General features: G+C 32.4%; 1 long non-coding RNA gene across 1 annotated transcript; it reads right to left on the bottom strand.

Annotated features, from left to right (window-relative positions):
• Positions 1 to 6,583: 6,583 nt before the first annotated feature.
• Positions 6,584 to 14,167, bottom strand: LOC145948642 (uncharacterized). Its single transcript, XR_014427430.1, has 3 exons — positions 11,322 to 14,167; positions 10,685 to 10,826; positions 6,584 to 6,791 (listed from the first exon to the last, which is right to left on the bottom strand). It is a non-coding gene; the product is annotated as an uncharacterized LOC145948642 (long non-coding RNA).
• Between the last annotated feature and the right edge of the window lie 5,648 nt (positions 14,168 to 19,815).

The raw sequence follows: 19,815 nt of genomic DNA, 5'->3' as shown, positions 1-19,815 counted from the left end.
AAGCAGTGGTATCAACGCAGAGTACTAAAAAATTCGACATTGCATGCAAATGTGTTTTGTTAAAATTTTTCTAAGTTTGAAAATAAAATTTAAAAATATATTTAGGAATATGTAGCTCAAAAATAAATATAAAATCAAAGTTACTCAGCCAAGTATAAATAGTATATTAATTTTGCAGATTATTATCTGATCTAAAATATAAAATTTAACAAAGTATCGCTTTTGTATATATTTTTAAGAATAATCATCTGCGTAGTCAAAACGATTTAGATCCGGCATTGAAAGAATTAAAGTGACGAACAAAAACTTGGCGTGCCCGGGTCGAGGCATTAAAATTTGACATGCAATAAACTGTATCAATATGCATTAGCAAATTTATATATATAATAAATAAATGTACGTGAGATCTAAAAGCTGAAAGTCTTAAAATAAAATGTGAAAATTTTCGCTTTTTCGATTTAAAATTTTCGAGTTCTCGAAACTGACTGCACCAATTCTTTTCAAACTGATCGCAATCGAAAGCTTATATATTCACATTACATAAGCAAAGTGCCGTTAGATTTTCGAATAAGGCTTTAGTTTTAAAAATATTTTGACAGAAAAATTCCGGATAAGCTACTTGGTAGCGGCACGATACCTCTGACGTTAGTCTCATTTTATATACTTGGCGGCACGCCGCTACCGCGTCGCTTGATTTAGAATTATATTTGTCGAAAACTCGAAAGATATAGAATCAGATAAAAACTTGTATCTAAGTATCATTATAAACAGATTAGCAGCTGTAATCACTCTATTACATACTTATTATAAATAAAAAAAACAAGGGCTGGATTCTTTGTCTTCTTTGTAACACTCGTATAATGTCTCCAAATTTTTCAAAAGTTTCTCGCTTATTTAGTGTCATCTCAATTTACGCGAAGGCCCATCATTCTTCCCCTCATACACTGATACATTATTCATGTAATATATACTATATGTATACCGTATTGATTTAATTAATTAATATTGCAACGCACTTAATAATTAGTTGTAAAAATTTCTATATAATATCCACGTCGAATGTTTTATATACATTAATATCATGTTTACATTCGACGTATATATGCAATAATGTCGCATTTATTAATAGAAACTAACGCTCGAATGATTTAATGTTATGATAACATATATTTGATTCACGTAATATTTCGGAATCGGACCAGCTCTAACGGAATCGCAAGTTGAAATGTTTAATTATTTTTCGCATTCGTGTGTTGCGCGTATTAGTCCATTTCTGGAGTCGGGATATTCGTGATGTAGATTTAATCGTGATGAAGCATCGTGAATGCAAAATAAAGAATCAAGTAATATATTAGCCATAATGATTATTACAATATAGTAATTATATTATACGATCATAAAAATTACTTGTCTTGCGCATTTTCGAGTTACAATTTTAAGTTACTGATGTATTGCCTATAAGTAAATATATATGTAGTATCATTTATCAAACAAGCATGCAATATCAAACAACACGATAGACAAATATATAAAAAAATGAAACTAACATCAGAGGAATCGCGCTACTAACAATAAGTGGCTTATTCGGAATTTTCTTGTCAAATATATATATATAATCTTCCTATCAAGATATTTCCAAAACTAAAGCCATAATCAAAAATCTAACGGCATTTTGGTTCTGTAATCTATATATATAAAATCCCTATTCTGTCTGTCGTTGAATTGATCGGGTACTTCCCGACATGCTAGAAACACCAAATTTCGCATGGTGATAGGGGTGCACTCCCAGGTAATGGGAAAATTCTTGAAATCTGGCGTAGACAGGCTTTTCCCCGAGTGTGAATATAAGCTTTCGACCAGTTTCAATATGATTAATGCAGTCAATTCCGAGAACTCGAAAATTCGTACCCAAAAAAGTAAAATTTTTCACGCTTTAAGACTTTCAGCTTTTAAATTCTCACATACATACTTCGCACGTACGCACAGCTTGATGAGAAATAAAATTATATTTTGTGTATGTGCAAATGTGTGTAAATAATATGTGAATGTGCATGTGTGAGTGAGAATAGGTGATGTGTGTAAATTTTTCACATATCATTCTCTAAGTGTAAAATTTAATATTTCGAAAATAATGCGCAGCAAAAATATGGGATCTGCGTCGTTAGTTGAGGCTCCTTGGGGATAACGAATTTACCGTATATTAAAAATTTTCGAAAACCATTTTCAGAAGATAAAGTATAATATCTCAAAAACGGTGCACCGCAAAAATTCAAGACCTACGTCGTTAGTTGAGCCTCCTAGGATGACTAATTTATAGTATAATAAAAATTTTTAGAAACCACCCTTTAACGTTAAAATAAAATATCTTGTAAACGGTGCGCCGCAAAAATACAGTACCTGCGTTATTAGTTAAGGCTCCTGGGATGACTAGTACCATATAGTAAGAATTTTCAAATACTCTCTAGAAATAAAAATCTAATATTCCGAAAACGGTGTGTCACAAAGATATGTGACTCGTCGTGACCTGCGTCGTTAATTGAGGCTCTTGGGGTTATTAATTTAACATAATAACAAAAATTTTCATAAACCACTCCCTGGAGGTGTAATTCAATATCTTGAAAACAGTGATAGTTGTGCAAAAACATTTTGTTCAATACAATTAAAATTGAAAGATGCTCTTCAGTATAAATAGAAAAATAGCTGATATTTAGCAGGGTCTGAATAATATCAAAGAATTAATTGAAAAATATAAATATTAGAAATTACCGAAGATAATGATGAAAATTTAATCATGATTAATTTGTTTATATTTTACGTTTATATTTGTATACTATATTATGCTAAGACAATATATTATTGATTAATTTTATTCATATTTATTTTATATACAAATAATTCTAGATAGTTTTATTTACATACATAAATTTACTAATACATATTCAGTTCATTGCCTTTTTAAAATGTATTTTATAATTCTAATTATATTCTAGTTATTTCTAGTGAATTTTTAATTAACTTTATTTATATTTAATTTATTTATGCCACGACCCGGGCATGCCAAGTTTTTATTCGTCATTTTAATCCTTTCAATGCCAGATCTAAATCATTTTGACTATACAAGTGATAACATCATTCTTAAGAATACAAAGGTGATAAATTTTATTTATATCAGATGAGATAATAATTTGCAAAAATTAACACACCATTTATACTTGGTTGAGTAGCTTTGATTTTATATTTATTTTTGAGCTGCATATTTCTGAATATATTTTTAAACTTTATTTTCAAACTTTGATTTTGTATGTGTATGTCTATTTTTAAGCACTATTTCGTATGTAAATTGTCTTTTTAAAAAATATTTTTGCTAGAAAAATTTTTACAAAGGCATTTTTATATACAATGTCGAATTTTTTTATTTATTTGGTGTTTTTTTCTTTTGTGAAAATTTTGTTGTGATTAGAAATATCGAAGAATCATCGTGTTATACACACATATGTAGATGTGAAATATCGCGTCAATGATGCAAAAGTATGACAGTTCCGTCAAATAAACTCCGCATGACCCTAGTTCGAAACATTGTGCCATTATTAAAATTACCGAGAAATTTAATTTTAAAAAATAAAAAATTATTGTATATATCTCGGTTAAAAACAAAGAGAAAGTCAAGTCTCAATCATAGGTTTGCATGTCAAAGTTTAACGCAATAAAATCGAAAATATTTTAATAGAAGAATATAGCGGCGTATCTTTCCAATGTATGAACACGTGTACTTGTATGCACATTTTTTGTTGAATTGTGTGTTCTTACATCACACATCAAACGACACTGCGTCTCTACTGCACACTGTCTATTACTGGTGTCAACGTCATTCAAGCAGTGAATGTCAAACGAAAGATAGTCAATTATATAGTTCAACAAAAAATAACTTTTTTTTAAATACCGAAACGAGACTAGTCATTTTGTATAGTTTTTTGAACGCTAAACACGAATCCGGTTTCTAAATTGCTCCGTCACGTCACAATTTTGAAATTTGCAATTAAAGTTGTAAAAAACGACCATTTTCATAAACTGTTATATTATAGCTACAATATGTGACATGTTGAAGAAGTTTTATTTCAATCAAAATAAAGTATGGAAAGTTAGGACTTTCAATTCTCAAAAGGAATTTTTGATGTCGGTTATGGTTAATAAGATATCCATGGTTAAATATGGGGTGCATTGCGGAAATTAGCTGTGACTTTTGTCACAGCTCAGAAAAGAGTGAGATCATTGACGATTCACCAAATAGCTTTCAATTATTATTTAAACATATAAGAGTTTTTTAAGTCGCTCTGAATACGAATCCAATGTCAAAATTGTCAAATGCAACGGATGTCAAAATTTAAAAAATGTTTAGGGTTGCAATCTTTTGACATCCGCCATATTTTGAGTCCACCATTGCTCATACATTAGAAAGATATTAGAAAGATATTAGAAAGACGCCGCTATATTCTTTTATTGAAATATTTTCGATTTTATTTAATCCTTGACATGCAAACTCATGATTGACTCTCTCTCTCTCCCTCTCCCTCTCCCTCTCACTCTTTCTCTCTCTCTCTCTTATAACCGAGATATATAGAATATTTTTTTTATTTTTGAAAATTTAATTTATCGATAATTTTAATAATGGCACAATGTTTCGAACTAGGATAATGCCATCGCATCGTGTGCTTGTAAAAAAATTGTTTCAATAAGAATATGAATGTCAACTGCAAATTAATATATGTATATATACATTGACATTTTTGTTTTGTTTAATCGAATTGGAACTGAAAAAAATACAAAACATTGAAACGTTTAACGATTCACTAAAGCATAATGCGTACATTAAAGTTTATTAATGTCTTGATTTGTTATGTTTAAATATAATATAATTAAATATATAAGTTTATTTACTTATAATTATTAAAATTATTTACTTGTAACATTTTATATAATATTCAAACAATTTATAAAATATTTAAACAATCGATAAAAATGTGATTTTTAATATTATAATGAACAATCATAGTGCACAAATATTTAAATATGATGCGCCTGAGCAAAAAAAGTAGTGATTTTAGATATTGGAAGATGCGTAGACATATGAATCTTTTAATAAACCTTGATATACGTTAAAAATATCTAGATCTAGCTCTTATTGGTTTCTCTTCTATAAATGAATCTATTATAACGAAGAATATATTGTTTGCAAATATTGTATTCGAAATGTATACTGAAACGCAAACGAATAAACGCTAATAGAAGCTCGAAATTCGATGGTCATATCAGTATATCGTCACGGTTAACAAAAAAAGCGAATGGCATAAAGCAATGTCTCTGTATTTCGTGCTTACAATTCAAGAAATCATTTGTTTGACAGTCGCTTAGTCATTTTATCAATATGTTATAATCGGCGAGTAAGTAATGATATCGAATGCCGAAACAAAGGGCACGTTTTAACTTCAGCAGACAATAAGGTGCCGCAGTTACGTCAACTAAAGAATGTATGATTGTGACGAAATGCAACTGAAAGAGGAGATTAATTCCGACCTGAATATTGTCTTAATTAGAGCATCTACATCTTACGCACAACGACAAGTAATTTCTAATTTTATAATTTTAATATTATCTCATTATTTTAGATTTACTGTAATCTTTAAAAATAACATATTAAATGACATATATATATATATATATATATATATATATATATATGTATATATATATGTGTGTGTGTATATTGTATATACATATATGTATATGTATATGTATATATGTATATGTATATATATGTATATGTATATATATGTATATGTATATGTATATTGTATATGTATGTACTTTTATATAAGAGCAGCTTATTATCGTATTATAGATTCGAGTGTTTTAATTTTAAAAAGACGAAAAATATTTATCCGTTAAAAATTTATATAGAAAAACTAACTTGTCATATCGAGAATTTAACTGACACTGAGTTATATTTAAAAGAGATGGAAACATATATATTTCTGAATAGCAGATTGATACGCGACTGATAAAGAGGATTCATTCACAAAATTACTTAATTAAATTACAAACTCTAAGTTTATCTCTTTCATCTTTTGTTGGCCTGGTCAAACATGAACGAACTTTGTCCGAAACTGTTAAAATGCGCAGATAGTTTGAAACTTATTGAGATCGTCCTCTTCTGCCCCCCTTCTCTCTCTCCGAAAAGATAATTTCTCAAATATTTGGAACGTCTATCAGTGCGAAGCCGTCTAGGAAAGCAATTCACGAGTCTTATCAAATCGTAATCACGATTCGGAGAAATAAACTTAAAAGTGAGATATCTAGCGCAATGTATTGGTGACATGCGACATATTCGTTATCTTCTATCTCTTTTGATCTGTTTTTTTTCGTCAGGAGAACGATAAAAAAACGCGACCGATAACCCAAACAAGAATCGCTGCGAGATAATAGCGTAATGAAGGAATGATAGAATCAAGGAAGAAAAAGAAAAGAGGCTGAAATAATAGATTAGAGAAAGAATATATTTATTATCGCAACAAATGTTGCCACAGATAAAGCATTCGTACGAAACTCCGCGACTGTCGTTTTCTCGTTGTATTCTTTTTGGTATTTATATAACAGCATTTCCAGGGTAGAAAATAATCTGGCATTTTCTGGGTCATTAACCGCAGTATATCGATCGTGTCGATATCTCGTCTCGAGGAAACACCAGGCGAGCCCGATCTCATTTCTCAATTTTTTTTCACCATGTTTATCTGAATCTAAAGCGTAAAAAATAGAAACATAGCTTGTGTCTAATTTTAAAATGAATGTGTGCGTGTGTATCTGCGTGCGCGCCTATAATATATCTAATTATAAATTGCATATAGTTATGCATTGATGAAAGAAACTAAACCAATTTTTATATTTTTTATTTTATATTTTTATATTTTTGAATTATTGCTACAAAATTATGTGTTATTGAATATATATAATGTGTGTATAATACAGAAGCCAAAATTAGCACATGTCAGAAAATAATATTCTTATTTTGATGGCAACAATTTTATTTGCAATATTTTTACTAAAATAATTGCACCCAAAAAAGTACCCCGCACTAATCTTTGTAAAATCGATTTCGGTTAAATCAGTTGGTTTTTTCATATGTTATAGCTTATGACCTGCTGAAGAAAAGATGTAATAGCCTCAAAGCTAAATAATGGACTGAGCTACGCAGTCAGTCAAACAACTCGTAAAATCCGAGTTTTTCGTGTTTGACTGGCTATAAATTAATAACAGTATATTATTTAGCTTTGAGCCTATTATATTTTTTATTAAGATTTTACTAAGATTCAATTTTATGTATATAGAATTAGTACGGAATTTTTGAATTTATATGAAATCTTACAATTAGATGAAATTGAATCCCGATAAAATCAGTTGATTTTCTTCATGTGTTGTAGCTTTTATTATAATCTACTGAACAAAAAATGTAATAGGCTCAAAGTTAAATAATAGCTACTGATTTACAATCAGTCAAACATGAAAAACTCGGGCTTTGTGAGCTGCTTAACTGGCTGTAAATAATTGTCCATTATTTAGCTTTGAGGCTATTGCATCTTTTGTTCAGCAGATGACAACATATGAAAAAAACCACCTGATTTAACCGAAATCCATTTCACATAAGATTTAGTGCAGGGTACTTTATATATCTTTTTATAATTGGTTCCAATTCTGCGTACAACTATAGTATATACGTACGTCCAATTGTAAAATTCAGAAACGGTGCTCGACAATTAGATAATATCGCAGCTATATACGCAATGACGCGTACGCCAATGATGAGACGAGAGACGAGAGGGATGCCGAGAGAGCGTACATACATATACACGTATGTATATATAAAATGAGCGCCAGTGCACGTGCGTGATCTGACCTCGTCTGTTCACGCACCTCCCGCATGGACTCTCTGACGACTCGCGTGCTACAAAAGCTAATGCGAGCTCTGAGACCTTCGTTTGGGAGGGGCAGAGAAAAAGATAGACGCGTAAAATCTCACGTTATATATGCTTAACTGTGTTCGCATCGCTGCCGCGCTGATTTCGCGAGAGCTGCTTTCATTTACATCAGCGTCATATAGAAGACGAGATATAGAAATGCTTTACTTCCGCGCATACGCGCCTTTATCTTTATCCTCATTCGTTCTTTTTCTCAATAAGTGAATTAATTACGCGCGATTTATTCGCTTAGATTTTCTTATTTTCTCGAATTGCGCCTGTTTACGCGATCGTCAAACGAAATAAAACATTATCAGATTGGATTTGTTTGTGAATATTTTCTTATGTCTTTCTCTTACATATTATTTTATATTTCTTTATTGGAAATTGGAAAAATTTACTTATTTAAAAAAAAAATCTATTTACCTTTCCTATTGCATTTTCAATGTTTGTCTGCAATTTACGCACACATATATATGTATATAAAATTATTTATAGAGATTGTCATTTCTGTCATTTTCTCGTTCCATACTCGTTTGTATAATTGTATTTGCACATATGCGCGATAAAAATACATTTTCTGAAGCATATTAACCGTGACATCGATATAACTAACATGGAATAATGAAATTATAAGACTTGTTTTAGCAAATGTTAATAAGACGAAATTCTAATGTTAAAATAGGCAGAGAATAATGAAAGAATCGCACGAATAAAACAAAATCAAAATTATTATAATATAATCTATAATAATTAACTCATTTTTTCCATTAATTCTTTGATTATTCTACCCATCTTAATTAGAGCTTGATCAGTACTTGTTAAAACAAATTTTATAATTCTATTATGCCGAAACATATTTGATCCGTAAATCTTGTTTTTGAAGGAAATCTTTCTTTACGTTTTTATTACGATGCCAATGATGTATATAAATATTTGTTATTATATAGGGTGTTTTAAAAAGGTGCGGCCAAACTTTAGGGAGATATTTCTCACATCTAAAGGATGAAAAAATGTTATATGAACATAGATGCGGAAACGCTTATTTTAGGAGTTAAAGCTTCTTTTCGGAATATGCGACGTTACGGCTAATGAGGTAGCGACCTTATCTGCCAGGTAAAAATCAGAAAAATATTGACCTTTAATGTTATTAAGGGATTATTTTTAATGTTATTAAAGGTCAATATTTGTTATTCAAAGTCAATATTTGTTGTTCTGCCAACTTCAAGAGATGCGCATCCCTTGAAGTTGGCAGAACATTGTGATCACATTTTAATTCAGTTCTGTAGTGTAGATCATCCGTGAAACAACCCATACAGCATCAAAACCAAAACATGTCTGAAATCGAGACATAAGACATTTTTAAGACGTTTTTAATACATCTTTAAGACATTTTAATACATAATGTCTAAAAGACATCTTAAAGACGTCTTATGTCCCGATTTTAGACATATTTTGGTTTTGATGCTGTATAGGAAGGTTTATTGTAATTGTACAAAATCACAGCCATGGTTATGTACACAAATGCGGAACTTGCAGACATGCATTTTATTTATGGCTTGGCAGATGGTAATGGCCGAAACACGCAGCGTTTATACAAGCGTGTATTCAGGCGAATGGTGGACATTTTCAACATTTGTTGTAATCGTACTCAAGGTCACTTTAAAAAAAATATAAATAAACCTACTCATTAAACGATTGTCGTCCACAATGATTAATCCTAAATTGTTTCTTGTAAGTATAATACAGTCAACAGCATTTTCAACATAACTCCTGAAATAAGCGTTTCCGCACTTATGTTTATATAACATTTTTTCATCCTTTTAGGTGTGAGGAATATCTCCCTAAAGTTTGGCCGTACCTTTTTAAAACACCCTGTATATGCAAGGTGTTTTTTCTAAGTACAAAAAATTTAAGGAAATATTCCTTGGCTTATTTTATCAAGAAAAAGTCATAAATATATATCCTAAACTGCTTCGTTTTCAAAATACAAAATGTTAAAGTTATAAAAATAAAATATAAAAAATATGAAGAATAGACTATGATTAGGCACACCGAACTTCGAAATATAATAAAGAAAACAAAAAAAAACAGGTGTCTATTGTTACACACGATTCAGCTTTTAAATTACAATTTTTAATTTCAATTTTTTAATTTAACTCAAAAACGGTTCATCAAAGAAACACAAGAAGTTATTTAAATAGAGTTGTAGTTCGAGATTTTTTTTTAAATTGTTGAACTTGAAAAAACAGTGGCATACTATTTTTTCATAAAAATTTAATATGATTATTTACACACAGCCCTGGTAAATCTAAAAATATTTTATTGGTACTGAAAAATGATTCTTCATCAATACGTGTTCCTCTGAATAAAATATCTTTAAATATTTTCAAGATTTTCAAAATTTTCATATTTTTTCGTAACTTTGACGTTTTAAAAGCGAAGCAGTTTAGAGCATATGTTTATAGGATCTTTTCTTCATAAAATATAAGCCAAGGAATATCCCATTCAATTTTTTGTACTTATTGTTAGTTAGAAAATATCCTGTATATTCTATTCGGCATCTAACGAAACGGTGAACTTCGAAAAGCATCACATATTTTTTTCAACGCTATATGTGTGTGTGTATGTGTCACTTGAGAGGGAATTGATTACATCAGAAATGTGTTAATACTTACTACGGGCAAGTCGCGGAGAGAATGCTCCAATGCTATCAACTGTGTGATCACGGAAATTCGTCAGGGATGACGAAACATGTCGGTTCGTTGCGTTCGAACGAGTACTAGATCGGCATTTTGCGCGTCAGTCGACGCACTATCTCTAAACTTGGCAAGATCAAGAAAATGGATTCAAATCGATCAATACGAAATAAATGATATAAAAGACATATAGGATATGGAAAAGTTTTAAAAAAATTTGTATATACATATATTTCTTCAACATAAAAGTTTCCTATATTCTCCCTATAGTATATATAAAATCTAGTTCACGAGCCTCTCTTTCGCGCGAGCGCGTTTCCACAAGGGGGAAATGCTCGTTAATATTCGAAAATTATCGCGCAGTCTCGTGTACGAGGACGAATTGATTGAAATTGATGTAGCTCTGGGGGACCAATCTTCATTCGATACATTTATACGCCAAATAAAATTCGCGGCTCACGTCACGATCATGCTTATCTGTTTCGACGTAGAATACGAAGGTATCGTGAAAATAATGATTCACACACAACTTGGAGAATTTAACGAAACGCATCAACTATAAGCGCGACTTGCGACTTGTGCGATCAATGTGAAAGATGCATTGGTATGAGTATACCTGTGTAAAAGTCTGACTCACAGCTTTATCAAAACGTTTAGCATATTGGCGATTTCCTTGTCGCGAAGCATTGCGTCACTAATACTAAATAATTGCGCACCAAATTTGTGTATGCGCTTTTAACACATCATAAATTTTTCCAAAACGTAGCACGGATTACTTCAAACGTGTATTGTAATCTCTGATGGTATCTATATATGGGAATGGGAATGGAAAAATTATTCATATACATAAGTATTTTATTTTGTCAAAAGGAAAATGTATATTGAAAATTATTTAGTAGTGTCATTCTCGATAATTACATGATTGCACAGTTTATTACATGCACAGTTCTTCTTGTATGTCACATATTTAGCACAAGTTCTCAAGCATCTCTCTTTATCAGTTGCCACGTGTATGTGCAATTACAACGCCACAAGATCAGCCTTTACTACGTCGAAACTATTCACGACGCAGTAAACTACGTTTACAGATTCGAATTCAAATTCAGTATGTTTAGACTCATTGTATTCTAATTAGTCGCGATATCAAGTGCGCCGTGAATACGTCGCAATCGCCGAATTCTGCCAGATTTTAATCCAATGGTGCGTTTCACGATATCATTTACTTTTACTCTCGATTGCCTTTGACTCGCGTTTATAGTTGACAAGACTCCTTACTTTTTATTTAAATTTACGAGCTTATCTCTTTTTCTAAAACTTGATAAAAAGGGCTTCATCCTCATTGGAAAGATCTAATCTGATCTGAATAAGTAGTCAAAGATGTTTTTTTTTTTGTATAACATTCCTCTTATTATACAAACAATATGGAAAAATATCGATCGTTTCTTTGCATCATCCGCTAATCGGCTCTCATCTCTAAATTGAATAAAATATAATACATATATTGTATCCAGAGCTCTATTTATCTAGCTTTAAAAAGAGAGATAAACTCGTATAAATTTATATAAAAAATTAAATTAAATTTCTCTATGAATGTTATATTTTAAATATATATATATATATATATATATATATATACAAAATATATATATATATATGTATATGTATATTTCTCGCTCGACGTTGGAAGTGGATGCACGAAGTGCAGATATCGATCGCGTGGTAGAAAGAGTAAACAAATTAAACATACAGTCGAACCGCTTAAAGTTGAACTTGCTTCAGAGTCTAGACATTTATCATTATTCATTGTACGTTTTGAAATACATTTTATTGTTGACGGCGCGAGAGTTTGCGGAAAGAGCAATGACAGCCGCATCCTAAGGTCGCGCAAGCGCGACAGAACAATCAGATGATTATGGCAGCATCGTTGAGCCGAAACGAACATTGTTACGTTCGCCAAGCAACAATTATATTACAGGAAAAATATATAAAAAATATTATACGCGACTCTTTTCTCTATTAATTATAATCTTTTATTTTTCATATGCACTTCGAGGAAGTGAAAGGAAAACAAGATTTGTATCATTTGTACTACAAATGTGCTATACGATGATTGAAAACTGCTTTTTTTGAAAATGTCGATATGAATTTTCGCTTTGGAAAAGAACGGAATATTTTTTCCAAAATAAAACTAATGATGTAAGGAATCGTTTAAGAAAAAGATTTTATTTTATTTTTTATAGAACGATAGAAACAATATGTGAGCTACTGATTTATAAGGTGATACTTGAATTATAAAATTCATTGAAATTTCAATTTTATTATTGCACCAGGAAAATATTGCACCAAGAAAAAAATTTTTTTGTTTATAAAATAGAGAGAGAGAGAGAGAGAGAGAGAGAAGGGAGAAGGGAGAAGAGAAAATACTAACTCTGTTATATAATTACAATTACATTGCGTTATATTTTTGCAACATACTAAAATATTCTTTTGAAATGTGGTTGTTCCTCTCTGTCTTTTTCTGCCTGTTTCTTTCTCTTTTTCCCTCTCTCTCTCTCTCAAAGATTTTAATTCTAAACTTTATAGATATGAACTGGCACACACAATTGTGTCTTGTGTCTATAATTTCTGTATTAGAAGCAGTGTCCGGAAGAGGTTAGAGATAGAAGTATTAAAAAGTATATTTTTCTCTCTAACCTCCTCCGGACAAAGTCTGCTACATATTGCCAGTCATATCTATAAGCTATAAGGTCTACGATTTTAATATATTTAAAAATGTATAGAATAGAGCGGGATGATATATAGAAAAATTTATAAATTTATAATTATTTACCTACGATTAATATCACATTGAATGTAAAAAAATTTATATTTTTCGTTTTTCGCAATCAGATGCGATTAAAACACACCTTCTCCTCTCCATTCACGATTAGAAATAGTAAGGAGAAAATGTTCTCAATCACCCGTACCGCACTATCCGTCACTGGCGGCTGGCGGAACGACGCAAAACGAACGACGTCAAGCAAGCACCACAGTTTGCGCGGCGACGATTGGAATCTCTTTTCTCCCCACCACCGGACTCGATCGTTCGGTCGTTCTGTCCGCCGTGCTCGGCTATGTTCGGCTCGCTCGCTCGACTCGATAGTAAACAGCTGGCGACGCTCTGCGTCAGTGCAAAACGTTGAACGGGGCTGCGCGGAGCTGGGTCGCCTGTCTCTCTTCTCCTACTCTTTCTTTCTTCACATCTAATTATATATCCTCGACCGAACGCATTCTTGGCCACTGTCCAACCAGTCCTCGGCCGATTCAGTAAACTCGCGAGTGGCATAGTAACTAAGTACATACATTCGTCTGTATCGACGAACGAGAGCTGAACGCGAAGCGAGTTCTCTACGTCGTTGTGGAAAAGTCGCGGGGAAAGCGGAGTCTCTTTGTTCGATGCGACGCGACGGCTCTGCGCATAGACTGGTGGTGGCGCAGCATCGTTTGTGTGTTGTGTTGTGCGGTCGGTTTGGTACTTTCGTCGTCCCTCATGCGTAAGACGGGACGCGAGCCAAGAATACATGGCTATTAATAGTAAACCTACGTTGCGCATTGTCTTATAAATCGCGCAAATTTACAAATAGGAAAGAATCCTCGTCCCCGCACGGCGTGAAAGCATCGTCGATGTGAACGACAGTGTCGCTCGTATCGAGCAAACGGGAGAAAAAAGGACGGAGAGGAGAGCGAGAGAGCGCAGCGCGGACGCGGTCGCGTAACGCGGCGCGTGAGTGCTTTGTTTTGGCGAGCAGCTGATCCGACGAGGCGGCTATACGTGACACGATAGACGCGATACACGCGTCAGCGTGTGTTATTTCTCCGACACCAGAGGAATCGGCTGCTTGCGCGCGCGAGCGCATTTTCGCCGAAACCCGGAAACCCGCGCCGCTGGAAAAAATAGACGTCACGTCGGAGAACCCGCCGATTGATTCGATGCACCTAAACGTATAGAAGCCGAGGCGGCAACTTGGCAGCTCGAATCGATCGCCAACACGGAGACGCTCCAAGAAAGATTTCCAAGATAATTCAAAGAACGTTCAGCTTCCTCTCTTCGAGATTTCTTAGGGAAATTCAAAGGAAACGTACCGGTGACGTTTAAATCCTTGATGCATTTCGAACGCATCGTGCTCGCTGAACTACTGAGCTCGATGACACGTTCGTGAATCACGAATTGCGTTGCACGGAGATTGCGACGTAAGGTTGCACTAAGTAAGTGACGTGATCGACTCGGTGTTTCTCGTCTCTGCAGGTAGAAGCGGAGAACGAGTTTTGGAGCGGACGAATGGTCAATCGTAAAACACACATTTTTTCAAACGATCAGCTTTTCCGCAGTCGCGGAACAAAGGAAACAAAGGAAGCAACGCCCATAATCGGGAGAAAGTCGGTTCGAACCTCAACCTTTTAGGGTTTTGCCAAAACTTTTCAAGATCTCAGGCAGCTACGAAGCAATTTTTTTAAGAGCTTTCGAGAAATCTGGATGATATTGTGCGACGTGGTGCGACTCTTACGTAGCAGGGCTTCGTCGTCTCGAGACCGACGTCGAGAATCGCGTTGATCGATGCGGCATAGTCTCGGGGGGGCCGTCCTCGCGAACAACCACGAACGTGGGGTACGGCCCCGATCGAGCTGACTAGAAGAACCGTCGAGGCCGTGGGCCTCCTGCTGCTGACGGGGCCCGTGACGGCGGCGAATACATCCACATTTCTGTCGTTACTTAACCGACTTCCACGATGCTCTACATCTTTCACGTTGATACCGGCACTACCATCACCTTCGACATCAAACTGGCCTTGCAAAAGTAATTTATTTATATTTTATATATATTACATAATATAATATATATATATATATATATATATATATATATATATATAATTTTTTTTTGCAACAATGAATTTTTTTTTATGAATAATGGTTATTCATGGAAAGAAAAAACTGATATACGCACATAAATAAATTGAAAAGCACTAAACAAATTTACAAAGTATATGTATATATTGCAATTTATTTTTATAACGCCATACATATACAGGGTGTCCCGGTAAAAGTGTGCAATTTCTCGTGGACATGCAGAATAGGAAAAAATAATTTTATAAGTGTCTATAAAATTTTTCTATAACATCTTTATCGAGATACTTATTTTTCAAGTTAAAAGTATTTTTTTCAAACTTTTACATCACTCTGTAGATTTTAATAATTTGTAATCATTATTTTTATATTAAGTAAAGGTAATAGTTTAATAAATTTCTTGATAGAGTAAATGGAGAACCAGGAGTGGATCACCTACAAAACCTTTTACAAAAATTTTTTTTATTTTTAAGTATTTTTTAAGATTCTCCGCATTTTTTCTAAAACAAAAAGATACTTTTGTTTTATTTTTCGTAAAAGTTAACTGTTTTCGAGAAAAACACATTTAAACGATACAAAGTAAATTTTATTCATATAATAGAACAATGATTTTGAATGATATGAAATTTCATTGATTATATTAAAACTTATTGAAATAGATATGACCAAAACTACAAAAAAATTAACTTTAAAAATAAATATCTCGATAAAGATGCGTTATAGAAAAAAAATTTATAGGAATTTATAAGATTATTTTTACTTAATTCTACATGTTCACAAGAGTTTGCCCACTTTTACTGGGACATCCTATATATACACACGCACACACAATTTAGATTAATTTTTTTACGTTTTTTTTCTTTACCCGTATCTTTGTGATTCGGTAAGAAACCATTTTGATATAGCGCAAATTCAAAGATTCATTGAAGGTCAACGAATTACAAAAGTGCAGCGGACATGAATGAGATTTTTGCGCTGCGCAAAAGTTTGTTGGAATCGCATAGATGTCTGCAAACTTGCGCCGAAAATAATATATATAATATATACATATTGTACATACAATGCGCGCACGCGCAGTATACGTATGTACATAGGTGTGGGTTGACGCGCACGAGTTTGACCCGATGGTAAAACTCGGCCAAGCTCTCCCTCTAACTAATGCATACAACATGCAACAACACGCGCGTATAATACAAACGTACACTCTTTCGATACTCTCCCGTTGTTTTGTTCGAACAACTCATCTTTATTTTACTTTGCTTAGTTACGAGTGTATGCAAGAATGTACGCAATATTATCCGTAGTTAAAAAACACGGTTGCAAAAGAAATTTCACAAATCAAAGTTCTTCGGACAAACAGATTATAATAATCATATTTTTCGGCTGAGATTTCAAATTTTTTATATTGATAGAATTTTTAATTTTTAATTTGAGAGAGAGAGAGAGAGAGAGAGAGAGAGAGAGAGAGAGAGAATATGTACTAGGGTGAGTCACACACAAGTGAAAAGCTTAAATATTTTTTATCTCATAATTTATTGAATATAAAAGGTATACACTTATATATTTTTTTTTTAGTCTCCATGATGTTCCAGTGCTTCAGAAATGCATGGATACATTTAAAAAAAAAATCTTTTACCTGAGATCGTAGTCATTCATGTACCTGCTTCCGCCCTCTTCGTTGGATCTGACAATGAGATTTGTCTTCCATTGCTTTTTTGAATGTCTTTCTCGTCCGTCGTATTCACCATACCTTGTCCTCAGTGATTTTCATATGTCTTTGAACCGTTTAAATTATAAATATATAAAGGCAAATCTCAGGGGGTCGATTCTGAAAATGTATAAATTACAAAAATGAGCGAATTTACTAGATTTTGACCAATGAAATTAAATTTTCTATTAAATTTGCTTAGTTTTGTAATTTTCATTTAGTTGTGTAATTATACAAAATCGATCCAGAACAAAGAAAATAGAAATGATAAATGAGGAAAATAATGTATATACCTTTTGTATTCAATAAATTACAAGATGAAAAATATTTTAGATCTTCAGTTGACTGACATATGTACATATATATAATGTTGGAATTTGGATATATTCGATAAACGATGACAATATTTTTGTTAAGTCGAATTAGTAGCGACTAAAAATTTACCAAGTAAAATTTTATATCTGTTAAGTCTTTTTTGTTGTTAATTTATGCGAATTATACGGAAATAATAAATTGACACAATAATCGTATGTAAGACAGTAATTATATTATTAATATTTAATTTATATTTATATATTTAAGACAGTAATTTTGTATATTTAATATTTTATTGATAACATCAGAAAAAAAGCTTTTACACACAGGTTAAAAGATTAAAGCTAACTTCACATAATTAATTGTTAATACGATGACGACATCACCTACATGATCATTTATACTGGTTTTCAAGAAAGAATTAACCTGTATGAAGTTAGCACCCCATTTTTGAAATTTTAAAATTCTAAAAGTTGTTCCAGAAGATCAAATTTATATCATAAAAATTTTCGCGGAAAATTGAAAAAATCAATTTTTTGACTCGGCACCCCATTTTTCGAAAATCGAACTTTTTAAGGTTGCTCTAGGTTGTTCTAGTTGTTCTAAACATTGTTCCAAAGTATTTGATTGGTAAAAAATTTTAAGAGATATTTTAAAAATACGAAAAATAAAAAAAAAAGTTTTTAGCCATTCTTTTATAAACAAAATAACTTACAACATTGTCGATTTAGATTATGTTTATAATCGTGTAGAACAACTCAGAACAAAATTTTTAAGACCGGAACAACAATATAAGGCCCACTTTACTCTTGATCGAAAACATTTTTTTTCCATTTTTTGGGGGTAAAAGACTTGTTCCAGGCTTCCCGCTTTAATACTATAGTACTCTCGACTAGAACAACTCAGAACAAAGTTTTTAAGACCGGAACAACAGGGTAAGGACCACTTTACTCTTGATCGAAAAAACTTTTTTCATATTTTTTGGGGGTAAAAGACTTGTTCCAGGCTTCCCACTTTAAAACTATATTATTCTCGACTAGAACAACTGAGAACAAAATTTTTAAGACCGGAACAACAGTGTAAGGCCCACTTTACTCTTGATCGAAGACACTTTTTTCTATTTTTTCGGGGTAGAAGACTTGTTCCAGGGTTCCCGCTTTAAAACTATAGTATTCTCGACTAGAACAACTCAGAACAAAATTTTTAAGACCGGAACAACAGTGTAAGGCTCACTTTACTGTTGATCGAAAATACTTTTTTCTATTTTTTCGGGGTAGAAGACTTGTTCCAGGCTTCCCGCTTTAAAACTATTGTATTCTCGACTAGAACAACTGAGAACAAAAGTTAGTTTTAAAGCGGGAAGCCTGGAACAAGTTTTTTACCTCAAGAAAATAGAAAAAAGTTTTTAGCTCAAGAGTAAAGTGGGCCTTACCCTGTTGTTCCGGTCTTAAAAATTTTGTTCTCAGTTGTTCTAGTCGAGAATACTATAGTTTTAAAGCGGGAAGACTGGAACAAGTCTTTTACCCCCAAAAAATAGAAAAGTTTTTCAATCTAGAGTAAAGTGGGCCTTACCCTGTTGTTCCGGTCTTAAAAATTTTGTTCTGAGTTGTTCTAGTCGAGAATACTATAGTTTTAAAGCGGGAAGCCTGGAACAAGTCTTTTACCCCCAAAAAATGGAAAAAAATGTTTTCGATCAAGAGTAAAGTGGGCCTTATATTGTTGTTCCGGTCTTAAAAATTTTGTTCTGAGTTGTTCTACACGATTATAAACATAATCTAAATCCACAATGTTGTAAGTTATTTTGTTTATAAAAGAATGGCTAAAAACTTTTTTTTTAATTTTTCGCATTTTTTAAATATCTCTTAAAATTTTTGACCAATCAAACTAATACTTTGGAACAATGTTTAGAACAATTAGAACAACCTAGAGCAACCTTAAAAAGTTCGATTTTAGTACTCTGCGTTGATACCACTGCTTAATTGATTTTTTCAATTTTCCCGCGAAAATTTTTATGATATAAATTTGATCTTCTGGAATAATTTAGAACAAGTCTAGAACAACCTGGAACAACTTTTTGAATTTTAAATCTTAAAAATGGGGTGCTAACTTTATACAGGTAAAGAATTATCCCACTTTATCGCGATCGTTATCGATGCTGATTAATATAATTTCCATTGAGTACTCTGCGTTGATACCACTGCTT

Source organism: Prenolepis imparis, unplaced genomic scaffold (assembly GCF_030444845.1).
Source record: "Prenolepis imparis isolate NDT839.2.m4 unplaced genomic scaffold, iyPreImpa1.0 SCAF_514, whole genome shotgun sequence".
NCBI lineage: Eukaryota > Metazoa > Arthropoda > Insecta > Hymenoptera > Formicidae > Prenolepis > Prenolepis imparis.
The sequence above is the reverse complement of the archived record's forward strand: the minus strand, read 5'-3'. Positions and strand labels throughout refer to the sequence as shown.